Source organism: Mustela nivalis, assembly GCF_964662115.1.
Source record: "Mustela nivalis genome assembly, chromosome: 10".
NCBI lineage: Eukaryota > Metazoa > Chordata > Mammalia > Carnivora > Mustelidae > Mustela > Mustela nivalis.
The window spans coordinates 47,292,007-47,313,062 of NC_139029.1; the positions used below are offsets into that span (position 1 = coordinate 47,292,007).

Below are 21,056 nucleotides of genomic sequence, written 5' to 3' on the forward strand. Positions count from 1 at the left end.
TAACCATCTGGACCTGATTACAATTGACCATACGGATTCATATCTGACTATTCGTCCTATTAATATATGTTTCTCTGGCTTTTATTTTTTACGTAGGTTAAACACATAAAAAGCAAAGGAAATGATATGGAATAAAATGTATAATTCAAAACTTAAATGCCCTTCTTATTATCATTATCATTTTAGTTACTTTTAACTCCTTGTGTTCTAGTTTCCTCATAGGAAAAATGAAAATACCATAGCCAACCTCACAGGATAGTGCAAAGATCAATGGAGATTATAAAATGAAGCCTCCCTTCAAGTAGTTTTTATATTAATATAGGCAGTTATATTATATTTTATATTAATATAGGCAGTTATATTAATATAGACTTTACAACTGAGGTGATAATGCAAGTTCAGTTCCAGGTACTGTAATAAAGCAAATATCTCAAAAAAGCAAGTCAAATGAATCTCCTGGCACATATGAAGTTATGTTGCTATGTTTACACAATATGGTAGTCCATCAAGCATGCAAGAGTATTGTGTCTTTGAAAATAGTGTATATACCTTAATTTAAAAATATATTATTGCTAAAAAAATACTAACCGTCTTCTGAGCTTTCATGAGTCATAATTACTGATTACAGATCACCATAACAAATATAGTAGTAATGAAAAAGTTTGGAATATATCAGGAATTATTCAAATGTGACACAGAGACATGAAGTGAGCAAACTCTGTTGGAAAAACAGTGCCAATAGACTTGCTCTAGGCAAGGTTGCCACAAACCTTCAACATGTAAAAAACAAACAAAACAAAACAAAACAAAAAAAACCACAACACAATATCTGTGAAACATAATAAAATGAGGTATGTCTGTAGTAGGAAATGAGTAGGAATGGTGTCCAGTAATAGCTAGTTAATTCTAATTTATCACTCATGGCAGGTAAATATTCCCTTTGTAAAATCTTGTAATAGAGAATAATCTAGGCAATAGAAGGGGACATAGGAATTTATATGGAAATCAAATGGTTAAAACTATTTAAGAAAATGTAAACTCTTCATGGAAGTCCTTAAGGATTTTTTTTAAAACCTGCACTCTAGTACACTTTCTGTTACTAAAGGATTTCTAGCATAGGTTTGTAAATTGTCAAGGAGGCTCAAGAGGTCATTTTGAATGGGCTGGAATGAAATTTACTTACACATTTAATACTATTAAGTACATATCTGCACATAATTACAGAATGGGGTGAGATAGTTAGTGCCTTGGTCAGCTCAAGCTGCTATAACAAAATAACACAGACTATATGGCTTAAATAACAGAAATTTATTGCTCACAGTTCAGAAGTCTAGAAGTCCAACTCCAAAGTGCCAGCTGATTCAGTTCCTGGTGAGAGCCATTGCTAGCTCTCAGTCTTCTTGCTATGGCTTCACATGGCTTGCTGTAACTAGACAGGGAACTAGCTTTCTGATCTGTTCTTATAAGGACACTAACAGCATCATGAGGACTTCACCATCATGACCTCATCTAAACCCAATTATTCCCAAAGTTCCCACTTGTGTGTCATTGGAAGTTAAGATTTCAACGTATGAATTTTGAAAGTACACATACATTCAGTCCATAGCATAAGGCTAGATTAAATCATAAAGATCTTCTTTCTGTCATCAAAGTAATTAATATTCCAATGGTATGGTCGTCCATGTGTCCTGAAAGACAAGAGAAGAAGCCCAATGAAACCATCCTTTTTTTTTTCTTTAGGTTTTAATGTATTTATTTGAGAGACAGAGAGTGAGTGAAAATTAGCACAAGCTGGAGGAGGAGCAGAGAAAGAGGTGGAAGCAGGCTCCCCGCTGAGCAGAGGACCCCATGCAGGGCATGATCCCAGGCACCCCCCCAATGGAACCATTCTGATCAGAGATATAATATAGGATCAGGAAGAAATGCTTCCATTACAAATACATGAATAAATTGGTCCATAATATACTTACCTGCCTAAATTTTTAACAGCAAAATATTTATTTAAAAAAAAAAAGAAAGAAAGAGGGGCACCTGGGTGGTTCAGTCAGTTAAGTGTTTGCCAACAGCTCAAGTTGTGATCCCAGGATCCTGGCATTGAGCCCCGCATCAGAACCCCCTGCTCAGCAGGGAGTCTGCTTTTTCCCTCCCTTGTCCCTCCCCCCATCATGTTCTCTCTCTCAAATAAATAAAATCTTAAAGAAGAAAGAGGGAAAGAAAGAAAGAAGGAAAAGAATGAAAGAAATCATTCTTATGTAAAACTCTAATATATAAAAAGCAGGAGCAAAGTAAATTCAGTTTAAATGGGACTTCAGAGACCAAATTTGTTTACTTTGGCTCTGCATTCATCTGCTAGGGCTTTCATAGTAGAATATCATAGACTGGATGGCTTAAATAACAGAAATTTATTTTCTCCCAATTCTTGATCCAAGATCAGAGTGCCAGCTGGGTTAGTTTATGGTGAGAATTCTCTCCTTCACTTCCATATGATTACATTCTCACCAGCATCCTCTCATGGACTTTCTCTGTGCCTGTACACTACTGGCATCTCTTCTTCTTTCTATAGGACATCAGTCCTAGTAAAGTTGGGCCCACCTTTATGACCTTATTTAATCTTAATTACCTCCTTATTGGCCCTATCTCCAAATACATTAACATTGTAGTTAGAGCTTTGACACATGGATTTTGGAGGGTTATAGTTCTGTCCATAACAGTCTCTTCCTTGCCTCTCACATGGTCTATAAGGCATTTTTAAGAAACCTCATCTAAGAATCTATGGGAAAAAAAATATGGAAATCACACTAGTCCACATGATCAATGGATCACCTAGATCACCCAAACCTGAAATCTCACAATGTGCTGACCAGTATTTCTCACTGGTTTGTGTACTAGGATTAAGTCACCAATAAAAAGTAGTTTAGACAAAAGAGACCTGATCGATAGGAGATCACTTACTTACCAAAATGTACTTATTTCAAAGGACATTTTCTTTGGAGTTGGCCACTAAGGTCTTCAGACCCTATGATGTTGAACTTCTCCACCCTATCTACAGTAGTCAACAAATCTCCTGTGTACACATAAAATGGTACAAACAAGAGTTTATTTCACCTTTCTTTCTAGAGCTTTAGGTGAAACCTCTTGATCAGAGAAAAAATATGACATCCGGACCTATCTTTTGTATCACCCATTAAAAAACAGACATTACAGAGGAAAGATGCTCGGTCTCGGTGAAATGTCTACAAGTGCACACATGTGTGCCCAAGCTATCTCTCTTCTCTCTCACACACATACAGAAATACACACCTACACACAAACATAAACACAAACACACACAGCTAGACTCTAAGGCAGTATCCTACACATCTAGGAATGACCAAACTGGTTAATGGGGAATTCTCTAAAGAGACTGCTTTGTTAGATTTGTCCACTGTGACCCTGATGAGTTGACTATAATATTCAGTCACTCTCTACTTATATATAATAATGCCTGAGGATTATTTTCCTAGTATTTACTAAGAGCCAAAAAATGATTGTTATGGAAATGAGAGTAAGGGCACTCTAGGCAGAAGGCACATGTGCAATGACAAATAAGCAGGAAACATAGAATGTATATGAAATACAAATATTAACTTTGACAGAGAGAATTAAGAATGAAAAAGAGGAATAGTGGGGAAAAAAGTTTTTGGAAAGAGTGACTAATCAGTTAACAAAGGGTCTGTAGACTGAGATAAGTAGTTTGACTATTTTCCTTTAGCACCAAGCAACAGTGGGAGGTTTCTGAGCAAAGGTGTCATATTTAGAACTTTGCTATAGGAAATTAACATGGTGGGCATGTGTGAAATTAATTGAAGGAAGGAGAATTAGAGAAATCATTCAGAACTCTAATAGGACATGTGACATAACAGTCAAAACAGAATCAGCAAAGTGTCAGTAGAAACTTAACATATATAAAATTAGCATTTTTTCACCTATTCATAATAAACCTGCAAAGTTTCTAGCACAAAACATTTCTCATTTTGTTGAGGCATGAACCTGAATCACATCCTGTATAAGACAGACGTGTAGAAATAAGTCCCTCAATCTACTAATTGAGTCTAGCTAAATGCCTAGTAACCATTCCTCAGCCTAATATACTCCATTTCCTCATATACACAGAGGCGATGGGGAGCTAGTAGACTTGACTCAGGAACCATGCAAAGCAAAAACACAGTGACTTCCACTTAACTGGACTAAGAATATCAGGGACTGAAAATGGAAAAAAAAAAAATTCCCCGATTATGGAGTGCTTCTTACAAAACAAAAACAAAAAACAAAAAAAACCTGTCACTACTAGATAATTCCAAAATCTCCAAAATGCCCCATTCTTAAAACATTTTCCTAAACAGCCTACATGAAAATACTACATTAAACTCCCTGAAGTAAGGCTCAAGTAATAATGTGAATTAAGATTTAATTCATGAATTAAGAAAATATGAATGCCACCCCAGTGGCAGGACCATTCACCAAAATAATGTTAACAGAAGCCCTTCCCTGTAAGCACTTGAAGGAAAATCTCTGTGCCACACCAGGTGCTATTATACCAAGATAGCCCATAGCACTATATCATAGGGAAAGGAGTCAATAGTCACATTAAGAAAAGTTGGCCAGGTCACCTGAATGGCTCAGTCCATTAAGTGTCTGCCTTCAGCTCAGATCATGATCCCAGGGTCCTGGGACAGAGCCCCGCATGGGACTCCCTGCTCAGTGGGGAGTCCACTTCTCCCTCTCCCTCTGCCTGCCACTTTCTCTTTCTCCCTCTCTCTAATGAATGAATAAAATCTTAAGAAAAAAAAAAAAGAAAGAAATCATTGGCTAGATGCACATATAGAGAGCATATTTAAATCTAGAGCCCAGTGCAATTTGAAGCAAGTGATTTTTGTCAAATGTCATTAATGAAGTAAGACTATTAGAGAACTATTTCCATATCTTTTTTTATTTCTTTTCAGCGTAACAGTATTCATTGTTTTTGCACCACACCCAGTGCTCCATGCACTTAATACCCACCACCTGTTGATTTATCTTTTATCTTTTTCCATCCCTTAACTTTCATTCCTTCATGTCTGTATATCTAGATATGGCTCTTGTAAATCCCATTTATCTTGAGTTTGTTAATATAGCTATCCTCATAATCTTTGTCTTTCAGAGTACAGTTCATTTACATTTATCATAATAATGAATTATCTGAATTTATTACTACAACATTACTGCGCACTTTGTCTTTGACCTGGAATTTTATGTTTCTTTTTCTTTTTTTAACTCATTTTTTAGATTGATAATTTTTCTCTTTTTTTTTGCTCTACTATATATTATTTAACATGCATACTTAATTTACCCAAGTCCTACTATTATCAATACATTATGCTCTTTCTTATTTGTGTATGATATTGTTGCCATGTCTTTTCATTTTGCATTATTTTATTTTAATCACACTAAATCATTTTTGCTTTCAAATCAATATTTATTCATTTAGCTATCTTCTTTATCATTCATTTATCATTCATTTAGCTATCTTATCATTCCACATGACTTTTTTTAATTTTTAATTTTTTTATTAACATGCAATGTATTATTAGCCCAAGGGGTATAGGTCTATGAATCACCAGGTTTACACACTTCACAGCACTCACCATAGCACATACCTTCCCCAATGTCCATAACCCAACTACCCTCTCCCTACCTGCGTCTCCCCGGCAACCCTCAGTTTGTTTTGTGAGATTGAGTCTCTTATGTTTGTTTCCCTCCTAATCCCATCTTATTTCATTTATTCCTTTCTTACCCCTTAAACTCCACATTATGTCTTAAACCTTTGATATGAGATAACTTCTGCCTCCCCGAAGTTCATAATTCAGAATTTCCCGTAATAAGAATATGTTAGTAAACTCAATTTTGTTTGAAAGTAACTTTACTTTGCTTTTATTATTAAAAGGTAGCTTCATTGGTTATACAGTTCGGAGTTGACAAGTATTTTCCTTTGGCATATGGAAGATATCATTCTCCATCTTCAGTTTCCATTGTTGCTATTCATAAGTCAGATGACAGCCTAATTAGTACGGTTTTGTAGGTGATCTTTTTTTTATCATCTGCCTGCTATTGTCTCAATCTTTAATGATCTGAAATTTTACATGATATAAATTTCACCCCGGTTTCACCATCATGTGTCTAGTTGTAGATTTTTTATTTATCCTGTTTGAAATTAATTAGGCTTCTTGAATTTAAGGGGTTTTATCATTTGTAAGTTCTGGAAAATTACCAGCCATAATTCCTTTAAATTTTTCTCTTCCTATTCTCTCTCTCTTTCTCTAATTAAATGTTTGTTAGATCTCATTCTACCCATTTATTTTCTCTCCCTATGGGTAGATCATTCTACCCATATATTTGTTAAGAGACAAAGTTCTTTTTCTCTTAATGCTGCTTCAGATGTATAATCTAACTTGTTAATTCTCTGCTCAGCTATGTCTAATTTGTTTTATAAGTTCCACTGAGTCACTATTTCAAATATTATATTTTTCAAATCAGACTCTAAAACCACCTCCTCCATAGAACACATCAAATTGTATCTATAATAGAACAATTCCTCCTAAAGAAGAACTGAGGGCTGCCTGAACAGTCACTGAACAACCAAAGACAGAGTGAACAACAAGAGAACATCAAGAGAGACAGAAACACAGTAATGCTACTATCAACATTAGAGAGGGATAAAACTGAGGGACCGAGAGGAAGACAAACCATAAGAGACTCTTAATGTCATGAAACAAACTGAACTGAGGGGGGCGGGGTGGGGTGTAGGGAGAGCGTGGTTGGGTTATGGACATTGGGAAGGGTGTGTGCTATGATGAGTGCTGTGCAGTGTGTAAACCTGGTGATTCACAGACCTGTACCCCTGGGGCTAATAATATATTATATGTTTATTAAAAAAACAAAAACAAAAAACAAACAAACAAACAAACAAACAAAAAACCTAAGGGACCAAGAACAGATTTCTCTGTCCTTGGACACAGGAAAAAACCTGGGGCTTAAAAGAATATCTAGCAACTAGCTTATAAACTAGCATATGCAACCAACATATAGCAACTAGCATATAAAAGAAACAACACTAGCATTTTAAAAAAGAGACCAAATGACAGAGGAGCTGTGGGGAAGCACTACAGGTCAGAGGGACTAGGGAACTACAGAGTTTACATTTCCACCCTACCTTGGAAGCCTGGACCAGAGCAGGGTCTGGATACCATGGTGGGAAGATCTAGTCATCTTGAGAGGCTTATGACTGCAATGAGTCAAAGGTCCACAAGCTCACACCAGCTGCCTTGTTGTACTGAGACAGAGAAGACAAACTGCATTTTTTCTTTTAAAATTTTTACTGATTTATTTTATTTTTTACTTTTTAAATTTTGCCTTGTTTTGATTTTTTCTTTTCTTTTTATTCTTTTTTTTCTTTGTTCTTTTTTTCCTTTTCTTATCACTTTCTTTTTTCTTTTATTAAAATATATTCTTTAAAATGTATTCTTCTTGTAAAAAAGCTGTGGTTTAAAAGACTAACTAGCATATACAGTTACAGCTACAGCTATAGCCAGCCATCAGACAAAGTAACCAAGCATACCTGATCTACATAAGGGGTCAACATATACAAGACCATTCCTTCAACTTTACAAGTAGCTATTTCACCAACCTATAGAAACACCTAAGTAAAGAAAGAAAAAGTAGCAAATGGTAGCTTGGAAATACAAAGAATATAAGAGAATACTATGAAAAATTATATGTCAACAAACTGGACAACCTAGAAAGAAATGCACAGGTTTCTGGACACATCCAACATTCTAAATCAGGAAGAAATATAAAATTGGAATAGAACAATTACAAGTAACAAAATTGAACTGGTAATCAAAAAACTACCAAAAAATAAAGTCCCAGACCAGATGGACTCACAGATGAATTCTATCAGATACTTAGGGAAGAGTTAATACTTATTCTCCTCAAGCTATTCCAAAAAATATAAGAGAAAGGGGAGCTTCCCAGAATATTCTATGAGCATTACCTTGATACCAAATCATGATACCCTGATACAAAGACATCACATTAAAAAAAAAAGAAAAGAAAAAAGAAGCCTATAGATCAATATCCCTGATGATATAGATGTAAAAACTCTCAACCCTGAAAAAATTTGTGTGTCAAACCATACACAGCAATACATTAAAAAAATTATTCATCATGATCAGGTGGGATTTATTCCTGGGATGCAAGGATGGTTCAATATTCACAAATCAGTCAATGTCATAAAACAAATCAACAAAAGATAAAAATCTTTGGTCATCTCAATAGATGCAGAAAAACCATTTGACAAGATTCAACAACTATTCATGATAAAACTCTCAACAAAACTGGGTTAGAAAGAGGATACTTCAACAAAATACAGACAATATATGAAAACCCCACAACTAACGTCACCTTCAATCGTGAAAATTGAGGTTTCCCTCTGGGGTCAAGAACAATACAAGGATGTTCACTCTCACCACTTTTATTCAACATAATACTAGAAGTCCTAGCCACAGCAATCAGACAAGACAAAGAAATAAAATGTATCCATATTGGTAAAAGAGAAGTTAAATTGTCACTATTCACAGATGACATCATTCAATACATAGAAAATCCTAAAGATTCCAGCAATAAAACCACTATAAGTAATAAACAAATTCAATAAAGTGGCAGGACACAAAACTAATACCCAGAAATCAATAATATTTTTATACACTAACAACAAAGTTGCAGAAAGAGACATTAAAAAACAACACCATTTACAATTGCATCAAAAAGAATAAAATACCTAGGAGTAAACTTAACCAAAGAAATGAAAGAACTGTATTCTGAAAACTATAAAACACTCATGAAAAAAATTGAAGATGACACAAACAAATGGAAAGATATTCCATGCCCAAGGATTGGAAAAATTACAATTATCACAATGTCCATATTACCCAAAGCAATCTACAGAGTCATGCATCCCTATTAAAAAAGAAATAGCATTTATTTTATTTTATTTTTCTTATAATTTTTTAAATTTTTTTATAAACATACATTGTATTATTAGCCCCAGGGGTACAGGTCTGTGAATCACCAGGTTTACATACTTCACAGCACTCACCATAGCACATACCCTCCCCAATGTCCATAACCCCACCACCTCTCCCTATCTCCCTCCCCCTGGCAACCCTCAGTTTGTTTTGTGAGATTAAGATTCTCCTATGGTGGGGCGCCTGGGTGGCTCAGTGGGTTAAAGCTTCTGCCTTCGGTGTGGGTCATGATCTCAGGGTCCTGGAATTGAGCCCCACATTGGGCTCTCTGCTCAGCAGGGAGCCTGCTTCCCCCCCACCTCTCTGCCTGCTTCTCTGTCTGCTTGTCATCTCTGTCAAATAAATAAATAAAATCTTTTAAAAAAAGAAAAAGATTCTCCAATGGTTTGTCTCCCTCCTGTTCCCATCTTGCTTCATTTATTCTTTTCCTACCCCCCAGACCCCCCATGTTGCTTATCCACTTCTTCATATCAGGGAGATCATATGATAGTTGTCTTTCTCTGGTTGACTTATTTCACTAAGCATAATACCCTCTAGTTTCATCCACGTAGTTGCAAATATATATATACCACATCTTCTTTATCTATTCCTCTGTTGATGGACATCTAGGTTTTTTTTCCATAGTTTGGCTATTGTGGACATTGCTAGCAATAGCATTTTTCACAAGATTAAAACAAATGATACTAAAATTTGTCTGGAACCATAGAAGACCCCAAGTAGTCAAAACAATCCTGAGAAAGAAGAACAAAGCTGAAGGTATCATAATTTCAGATTTCAAGATATACTACAAAGATGTAGTAATCAAAACAGTATAGTACTGACACAGATAGATCAATGGAACAGGATAGAGACACCAGAAATAAACTTACATTTTTATAGTTAGCTAATCTATGACAGAGTAGGCAAGAATATATAATGGAGAAAAGAATATACAATGGAGAAAAAACAGTCTTTTCAATAAATGGTACTGGGAAAACTGGAAAAGCCAAATGAATCTGAATTGCTTTCTAACACCATACACAAAAAATAAACTAAAATGGATTGAAGACCTAAATGTGGGACTTGAAACCATAAAAATCCTAAAGTAAAGCACAGTCAGTAATTTTCTCTGACAGCAGCCATAGCAGTATTTTTCTAGATATGTCTCCTCAGGCAAGGGAGAAAAAAAGCAAAAATAAACTATTAGGACTACGTCAAAATAAAAAAGTTTTTGCACAGCAAAGAGACCATCAAGAAACCAAAATACAGCCTACTGAATGGGAGAAGATATTTCCAAAAGATATATACAAAGTTAATAGCCAAAATATATAGAGAGCTTATACAACTTAACACCAAAAAATCTGATTAAAAAGATGGACAGACCAGAATAGACATTTGTCCAAAAAAGACATCCAGATGGCCAGTGGACATGTAAAAAGATGTTCAACATCACTAACAATCAGGGAAATGCAAATCAAAACCATAATGCAGTATCCCCTCCTGCCATTAAAATGGCTAAAATCAAGAAGATAAGAAACAAGTGTTGGTGAGTATTTGGAAAAAAAAAAGTAACCCTCATGCACTGCTGGTGGGAATGTAAATTGGTATAGCTACTGTAGAAAAGAGTATGGAAGTTCCTCAAAAAATTAAAAGTAGAAATAAAATATGATCCAATAATTCTACTATTGGGTATGTACCCAGGGAAAATGAAAACACTAACTCAGAAAGATATATGTACCCCTATGTCTATTGCAGTATTATTTAGGATAGACAAACCATGGAAGCAACCTAAGTGTCCACCAATGGATGAATAGATGAGGAAAATATGGTATATGTTTACAGTGTTATATTACACAGCCATAAGAAGGATGAGATTGTACCATTAGAGACAATGTGGTGGGACCTAGTGGGTATTACGCTAAGTGAAATAAGTCAGATTGGAAAGACAAATACTATATATGATTCCACTCAGATATGGAATCTAGAAAGTAAATAAATAAACAAAAATTAGAATCAGAACTACAAATACAGAGAACAAACTACGGCCAGAGGGAAGGGTGGTATGGGGCTGGGCAAAATGGGTGAAGGGGAGAGGGAGATACAGGCCTCCAGTTAGGAATGAGAAAGTCATAGGAATAAAAAGTAGAGTATAAGGAATATAGTCAAGAATATTATAATAGCAATGTAATGGGACAAATGATAGTTATACTTATGGTGACCATAGCATAACATGTAAACTTGTCTAATCACTAAGTTGTAATATTGTGTGTCAAATATACTCAAAACCAACCAACCAACCAACAAAATATTATTTTTTTCCATTTATATGCATTTATTGAATTATTTTTCAATTTTGATTGGTCATTTTTATAGTGTGCTCATTATTAATATTTTCAAAATCTTCTTTTATTTGTTAAAGCATACTGATCATGTTTATTTTAGTAAATTAGATTATGTTTCATCAAACTTTCACTCTTCTCTGCCCCTCAAACCAGTGGGAGAATTATTTTTCATTGATGTTGAACTTGACTGTGACTTGTTTGCCCAATGGAATATGAACAGTCATGATGCAAACCAAGCTTGAGCATAACTTTAAATGTTCTTGCATTAGTTGTTTTGGTCTCTTGCTTTATTACCATCCACCATAACAAAAGTATATCCCAGGGGGCTACTGCACCTTTTGCCTGAGTCCCAGAATTAGAAACACATGGAGTATGACTGAAGCCAATCTTCATCTTGAAGTCAGCCAGGCCCATCACATCCCACAAAAACCAAGTAGTCATATCTCCATCTACAAATTCCTAGCAAGAAATGAATGCTTATTTTTGTCATTGAATTTTGAAGTGTTATGTTACATAGACTTATATAAAAGTTATGTGTATGTTTTAGTTTATAATTTTTTTTGAAGTTTCTCAAAGGTTTATTTATTTATTTATTTGAGAGAGAGAGAGAGAGAGCGAGCGCAAGTGACTGGCGCAGGGGGAGGGACAGAAGGAGAGGGAGAGAGAATTTGAAGTACACTCCTGCTGAGGGCAGAGCCTGACATGGGGCTCAATCTCAAAATCCTGAGATCGTGACCTGAGCTGAAACTAGGAATTATGCCTAAACAACTGAACCATAGGGACCCCATATTTAGTTTGTATCCTGACTAATAATTCCAATATCTGAAATTTTATGGATTGAATCCAATTCTTGCATCTGTAGTTTCTGCTGGCTCTTACTCATGGTATGCATTTTCTTCTGTGTTTTGTAATTTTTAACTTCTAAACTATATGTTTTTTTAATGTTAGGTATTCATTGAGATTTAGTTTGAGGATTTTGGCAGAGTAGTTAGTATATTTGCCTCTACCAGGCATTTTGGATGCTTAAATCTAGAACACCTAACTAAACTCTCAAATTGAGATTTTTTTTTTTTTAAACAAACTAGCCAGTGTCAATTTTGGTTACAAATTTTAATGATAGTTATTTTGTAGTTAATAGTCTTAGGATAGATTCTTTTCCTCTCCAACAAACACAGGGCTAAAACAAACACTTTTCCCTGCTGTCTCATTGATGTTAGGGCATTCACACTTAACCAAAGGATACACTGGAGTGGTATCTTCAGTTATAAGAAAAAGAGTGAGGATGTTCTGTATTCCAGAGAGCTGAAATTAAAGTTCCTATGGGTTTGATCTCTTGCTCATGGTGCCTTTCAAAGCCATGCAAATTAAGGTCATCTGTGTTCATCAAATGCCTTCAGAACAAAAGCAGTATGCAGTGCTATGCTTGTATTTCTGGGTTCCTATTTTCAAGCTGGTTTAGGTCTCTTTTCTGCCTAGCAAATCAGTTTATTTTGAAAGATTCACATGAGATTTAGAATTTTTAGATTTTTTCATAGGAGGATCATTTGGTTATCTAATCTGCCATATAATTGGAAATGGACTTTTCTATCTGCATTGTCTTTCATAAATTTGTTGAAATATTCCATCAGCTGATGACTTCTCCACAGTTATTGGTGGTGGTCATTCAGTCATTCCTACAAATATCAGTTAAGTGACCATGAGGTACCAGGCATCCATCTAGGTTCTGGGAATACATAAAAAATGCCAAATACATTGTTATCCTTGTCAGATAATAGTTTGCTTTTTTAATTTAATTCTTTACTATAATTTTATTAAGGTAAAAAAAAATAATAAACATGTGGCAAATCGGCCAATGTTAAACAGAAGTTCTCCGAAATGCTATTCAGTTTCTAGCTCAATAAAAGCTTAATATATTCTGTATGGTACATTATTTATGTACTCATTATATACTCATGAAATATTTCATCATATGAATGAAAACACTTCATTAATTTTGATGAGCTAAGACAATGCTATGTATCATTAATATTTCTGTTGTTTCTAGGTTATAAACTCAATGGAGGCAAAGAATATATCAAAATTATCATATAAAATAATGCATCACACTTAGCAAATATCAGAGCATATTTCTCAATTGGTCCCACTGGCAAGGGAAGATAAGGCAGAAAATCTGATGTTCTATCATAACTTAGAATTAGAAAGGACCAAAGTAAAATGATGTCAGTTTATAGAGATAAACTGATAAACAGATGAGATACCAATCTCAGAGAGCTGAAATTACTTGCTCAAGATCTCATAGGTACTTAATAACAATAGGGGACAGTATTTACTTTGGTATCTATAGATGCAATGGAGTAAGAAAGTGGTCTAGTTTCATGGGGGTTTTTTATATTGATTTAGCTAGCTACTGTGCTGAAATCTTTTATTTTTTCCAATATTTTGTTTAGAAATTCTTTTGACTTTTCAATGTAAATGATCACATCATCTGCAAATAGTGGTAGTTTAATTTCCCAGTTTCCAGTTTATGTGATCTTAACATGTTTTCCTTTATCTGTTGACCCCCTGGAACTTGAGTACAAAATCCTTGGTTGAAAAGGGGGCACCTGGGTGGCTCAGTTGTTTAAGCATCAGACTCTTGGTTTCTTCTCAGGTTATGATCTCATGGGTCATGGGATCCAGCATCACATCTGGCTCTAAACTCAATGGAGAGTCTGCTAGGGTTCTTTCTCCCTCTCCCCATCTCCCCACTCATATACATGATCTCTTTCAAATAAATAAATCTTAAAAAAATTAGTTTATGATTAATATTATTGATTTTGAATATTATTGCTAGTAATGAATACTACTGTAAAAACAACTTCATGATAATTGCTATGTTCCAGGCACCATTCTCTGTCCTCATATCCACCCTATCACTCTCTCCTTTTTACAAATAAGGAAATGGAGAAGGTACAGAGAAGTTAAGTAAATTACCTAAATATATATATATATTCCTGATCTTGATATCCACTTTGTTCTATATTCTCTAGGGTTGAAGAAGTCTAACTTAGCAGGCCAAATATTATAATATACCACAAAACCTTTTATATTATCTTTTCATGTAATCTGGGGTTGCCTTTTCAGCTTGTTCCAAGTCCCAGGAAGACTAGACATTGTTGCTTCATAAGTGACTTCATGAAAGATGTTCTGAGGTTCTAACATAGCCTAAAGCTTATATTTAAGTTAGACTTTACATGCCCACCTTGTAGCTTAGCCTTGATGAGACTCTATAGTTTCCAATTCTTAATATACTTAAAAACCTTTAACTATGAGGAGAATCCAGAACTGTTTCAGAATTAACCTTCCAAATCTGTCATGCACACTAAGTGATATACCTCCAGTAGAATCTTTCCATTACACAGAGGATCTGTGTACTATTTCTGTGACAATGATTTTCTAGGACATGGATTGTATCTTTTTATCTTTGCATCCTCAGTGTCCAGCAGAGTGCCTAGCATACAGCAGGTACTATATGAATTATAAAAGACAACAACCCATTGGACATGTACCTCTATTTGATAGGTGATGAAAAAAAAGTTTACAAGAATCAAGGTGACCTCCAAAGTTAGAAAATTTGTCAATAACAGAATCAAAATTTAATTTCAAACTTTTGATCCAAAGCCACAATCTTTCCACTAAGACACACAATGTACAGAAAAGGCTTTATGGTATATTTTTATAGCTAGACCATGACCTAAAATCATGTGGTTTCCTGTGCTATTTTCATAAGAAAATTAAAAGTTTAATAAAATAGAATGGAAATATTAAACCTTATGTCAAATTTATAAACTGATCTCTAAAAACAGTTTGTTTTATAAATATAGTAACATATGTCAGAAAACCATCCCAGGCTTCTTTCTTACTACAAAAGTCCCTATTTTTCTCTCAAAACTGACATCTTTTGCCAACTCTGAATTCCAGAAAGTGTTAATGAAAAGCTGTGCAATTTTTTTTTCAAATTCATATTTGCGTGAGAAAAATCATGGGGAACTGGAAATATGCCAGAATATCAAAAACAGGCTAAACACTTGTATAATTTTAAGAGGGTAAATAAAAGAATCCCGAAAAGTTAAGGTTTGTAAGTATGACTTTATCCCTGGCAAGAAAGATGGCCATAAAGAGATTTCTTGTTAGCATGTGATAAAAGCAAGGAGATCACATAGAGCAACCTTGAATTCACGTGGAAAAGATTTTACCAAGAAAAAGCTCAGGATAATACCATAAAGTTAGTGCGACATTTAACATGACCTCTTACAAGTAACAAAATGTCACAAAAGTTGTCAGTAACAAAGTCGAGAGCCGCATAATAAAACCTCTCGTGACACCCTCATTGATGACAAGAGGAAGCAGTGAGAATTAGCTATAATATTGCCATTGGTAGAGCAACTATAACTATTGATGTTAACTCCTTGCTGCCATTGCCACTAGGTCAGTGGACCTTGTTTCCCTGGTAATGAAGAGAGACAAGGATGAGGGGGGAAGAGTTTTTTAAAATAACAAAAAGGTGGAATGAAACTAGCTACACCAGGGACCATATTCAAACAGAGGTATGCTAATTTAGTGCCCTTCTAGATAAAATGTCAAGAATCAAAGAAAGATTATATTTGACGATAGGGCAGTTTCAGAGGCAGAGTGAAGAAGTTAGAAGATTCCCACAGTTGTGAGTCCTTCCAGGAATCCCACCCAGAAATAAAACACTAGAGAAAAGAAGTAGGTTATGTTCTCTACCCCTCACCACAAGAAATCTGTTGCAGTATTAAACAGAAATCCTGCTCTCCTAATAAAGCACACACAGTGCTAACTAACCTCCACAGTGCTGAAGTTCCCATTCTCTGCCTCATCCTTCTTAGCCTTTCAGCATCTCTCCATATGCTCTGGAGTCCTTGCTGGCGTCCAGAACAGCAGCCTCTCTGACCACTCTTTGTCTTTGTCTTCATATTGGAGGGGTATAGGAACCAGTCCTGCATTGTCTTCTTTATATCTACCCTCGCTCCTTTGGGGAACTCATCCAGTTTCATGGTTTGAAATGTCACCAATATTCTGAAATCTCAAATTATCTCTAACCCATACTTCTCTCCTGAAGTGTCAGGTACCCAACTGCTTACTCAACATGTCCATTTGGATGTTTAGTAGACATCTCAAAATTAATATGTACCAAACTGAACTCTGTTTCCCTCTGAAACTTGCTCCATCCACAGTCTTTCCTATCTCAGCTTCTAGCAACTTACACCTTTCAACTGCTGAGACCAAATACCTTGGAGTCAGCCTTAACACATCTCTTTCTCTCAGGGAGCACCCAATTTGCCAGAAATCCTGTTATGTCTATTACTAAAATACACCTTGAATCTGAATAGTTCTTATAACTGCTACCATCTAAGTCAAAGCACCAAAAACGTCCCTCTGAACTCTTTATTTTTTTTCTTTCTTTGAAAATTCTTAAATTCAACTTAGTTAACATATAGTGTATTATTAGTTTCAGGGATAAAATTTAGTGGTTCAGCAGTTCCATATAACACCCAGTGGTCTTTACATTAAGAGTTCTCTTAATGCCCGTCACCCAATTATCCCATCCCCTCACCTACCTCCCCTCTAGCAACCCTCAGTTTGTTTTCTATAGTTAAGAGTCTCACATGTTTTGCCTTCCTCTGTTTTCCTCTTTTTTTTTTTTTTCCTCCGAGCACTTACCGCAACCTGCTAATAGGTCTTCATGAGTCTAGTCTCATTTCCCCACAGCATTCTTTCAGTACAAGGGCTAAAGTTCTCCTTTCAAAACTTCGGTCAGACCATTTCATTCCAATAACCATTTCATTCAGAGTAAAGGCCAAAGTCTCACAACACCTACTAAGCCCACTGCAACCTAGGCCACCATTAATTCTGTGTTCTCCTACTGCTCCCCCACCGCTGACTCTGCTCCTTATAGTTAATCAGAGATGCAAAACTCCTTACCACCTCAGAACTTTTACTCTATTCCTTCTGCCTGGTGTTTTTTACTCTAACATCCACATGATTCAATTTCTCACTTCTCAAGATTTGACTCAAATCTCACATCCTCACTGAGGCTTCTGCTTGACCAGTTTACTTAATACAACAATCTATCCACCCCATGAAATTCCCATCTCTCTTACACTTCTTTTTTGCTTTTTTCCATGGTAATTATGACTTTCTAAGAAATTACCTAATGTACTTGTTCATTGGTTTCAGTATTTGCTATCTATTTCTCTCTACTAGAACAATAGCTCTATGAGGACATGGTTCTCATCATGGTTCATTGATGTACTTCAAACATTTAAAAGAGTGCCTAGACCATAATAAATGGTTAACAAATATTTGCTAAACTGATGCAGTTTAAAACCTTCCCCACTTTCAATTTGTCTCCATACCCTAGGCTTATAGCAATAAGAGCACTGTATTCCCCTACCAGGATAGAGAAATGCCTGATATTGAAGAAATCCTAGCAAAAAAGACCAGGACCTGAGAATAAAGGAATTTTGAACCAGATCCTAGCTTAGAGCATGAGAAAACCCCTTCACCCATTAGCCAAGAAGTGCTAGTTCTCTCTATATCTCCAGGTCATCCCTGGAAGAGTACTGATAGTGATGGCTTGTTGGCTCTCCCTTGCTTTGGGGATCAGGAAACCCTACTTTTGCAAGTAATTAATATCTTTTTCCACTAACTGGATTAAAGTAAGGATCCAATCAGATTTGACAATATAAAAGAGGAATAATTTTTAGATTAAGGACAACCTATCTCCATTCTGCTTCACTAAAATGCACACTCACATAAGGTAGTCTAAAGAATCTGTCATGGTCACGTACTATTTTCCTATGGAATTCCTAGAGGCTTACATTTTATCCCTCTAACCCTAACTTCTGGCTTTCCCTGGTTTCTTCTTCCCATACTGGTTATATTTCTAGCCTCTTCTCTTTTAGATGCCCCTTGGGCATTGACCTTTTCCCCTTTGGAATGGAACTTCCTTCTCCATTTTCTTGAGTAATCTCAAACACTACTAGGGAATATCACACCATCCCTAAATCATACAGGTTATCTGAAATTCTGCCTTGGGAGATTTCCATATCCATCCCCAGCTGAATGAGAATAGGAATTTAACAACTGAGAGGGAATACTTCAGTGATTTTTGCTGTCTTCTTTATTTGGCCTGATTCTGATCAACTTATTTCCACAATGACTTGACTAATTACATGATAACATGCTTGTAAAATTTGCAAGTGACAAACAACTGGTAGAAATAGCTAATGTCTAATATCTATCAAGAGCCCAAAATAAACAATTTAACAGGTCAAAATGTATTAAGTGACAATTGATTGAGATTATTTAGGACAATATCTGACTCATAGTAGGTATTCTATGTGTTTGTGGAGCTAGTTAAATGAGTAAGTTAATCAATACAGACTTTTATACTGAGCTTATAAAAATCAGTTTCTCATGTCCAGAATGAGGGATGAGCTAGAATAAGACCATTTTGTGTGATAATAGATTTATAGGTTTATTGGATGACAAATTCCATAGGAGTCAATTCTGTGAGAAAATGGGGCCGTTGCTGGTCAAAGAACACCTATAATTATTATGATGATTTGTGGGATTCATATTCATCAAATGATGTTACCAAATTTGAGTGATACTTGAGAAAAATGAGTGATTCTGAAAGTTTGCGTATTAATTTATTCATTCATTATGTAATCTTGAGGGTTACTCTGTGAAAAGCCTTGGGCTAATAATTAAGGATACAGGATATTTATATATAGAATGACTAAAAAAATTGAATATGTTACTTATTATTTTGTCATTACTAATTCATATTATGAATGTTATGGCATTACCCTAATAATAATATGTATATATGAAAAATATAATACATCATGTTATTACGATGATGATAAATATAATAATATATTACGATATAACAAGGTCATCTTATTATATGTCATTTTATTAATATGGAAATATTTCATTTCCCTCTATGTTACTGATCAATAGTAGTAACATTAGATGCATAATAAATCCTTTTTTGTATTCCAAATCTTTTACATATCAGAATTACAATGGAAGCTAGAATGTAATTTCTGTGAGAGGAAGGACCCATTACCACCACATATGATTTCCAGTTAAATAAAAACTTTAAAAATTTGAAAAATAATTTAAATACAGAATCCTTCTAAAATTTTGTGATTTTCCCTCCTTATAATTATTTTCTTCATACCTTATTTGATGGTAATTCCCCTTTGGAATAGAACTTATTTTTTTTTTTCCTAAAGCATTTGGCACATTTTATTGAAACAGTAACTGTCCTTTCTTAGTAATATGTTCTTAGTTTGCATAATACTCAAATTATTCATCTATAGTAATAACTCTAATTGGTATAAATTATTTGGTGACTAACACAAGTGACTCTTTGAAAACATTCAGCTCCCTGATCAGATCAGAAGTACATGAGAATACTAGAATATTGCTAACTGGTCACAAGCAGTCTGTAGATATGGATCAGAAAATTCTATAGAGGGGAGAATTGGCAGCATTTAATCTTGCAAGTTAGTTAACATAGACAATTGGTTAAATGGAAGCTGGTTAAGATAATTCTAACTGGACACTAAACCAATTTTCCTATAGCTTCCAGAGTTTTCTCTTTAGAAACACACCCAAATGTTTCAGTATCCTCCTTAAAGTCCTTTAACAGGCCCAATATAAAGTCCTGCTCCACAGACAAAGTGATATTTAAGAGATGAAATTTAACTTATCCAAGAATGATTCCCTTCAGGTTATTTTTTGAGTTCTGAATAGCTTATGTGAAAAAAATTAATTATGGAAATAATTGGAGCTGAGGTGATGTTTCCTGCTCCAAGGAGCATTTAGATTTGCCTCTGGCCGTGGCAAGGGGCACAAGCAATGAAACTTCACCTTGGGTCATTTACTGTGATTGAGTCTCAGGAGAGCCAGACTATTTTTGGCTCCTTGTCCCATCTTGAGAGGAGGCCTCTGGGTTCCCAATTCAAAGCAAGAGTGAGGTTCTGGAGTTCCCCATCCACTATGGGCCTTCGACCTCATACCGCAATCTCTTAGCTGCCTCCACCTAAACTGACAGATGTTCCTGGATGACGAGGGTCTCGAGCTGCCAGACTCTCCTCTCTGGGTTTCCTTCTCCCAGATCTGACCCTGTGATTCTTCACTGCATTGATAAGGTTTCTATTTCTTCAAGAGATATTATTTACTATTTTATTCCATAAAGTGTTGATTTTCATTACTTATTCCAATATTATTGAAGTCATTTCACCCTTATATCTTTGTAAATAAAAAAGTATGAGGCCCCAGACTTGAAGCCAGAAGACCAAACTACTACGTCTGTTTCTCACTTACTAAACGAATTACTTTAGGCAACTTTCTCATAAACTCAGCTTCTACAAATAAAGAAAAACTTTTTATCTCCTTACATTATAAGTTGATGTGTAATTCATGGAGACATTGGCTAGAAAAGCACTGTAAACAGTTCAGTACTAATATATAATTACATTAATATTTGCGCCCACACAAATGTGTGTATGTGTGTGTGTGTGTGCATGTACTCTTGTAAACTCTTACCTAA

At 35.2% G+C, this 21,056-nt stretch overlaps 1 long non-coding RNA gene across 4 annotated transcripts in view; it reads right to left on the bottom strand.

Annotated features, from left to right (window-relative positions):
• Positions 1-1,289: 1,289 nt before the first annotated feature.
• The window catches only part of LOC309842890, a 256,676-nt gene continuing 236,909 nt past the window's right edge, over positions 1,290-21,056 (bottom strand). For 2 of the 4 annotated variants that reach the window (XR_014299825.1, XR_014299827.1), the window contains 2 exons: positions 7,229-7,348; positions 1,290-1,688 (listed from right to left, as the gene is read on the bottom strand). This is a non-coding gene — a long non-coding RNA (uncharacterized lncRNA). The remainder of the gene's footprint in view (positions 1,689-7,228; positions 7,349-21,056) is intronic. The other 2 variants (XR_014299824.1, XR_014299826.1) reach the window with 1 other exon arrangement.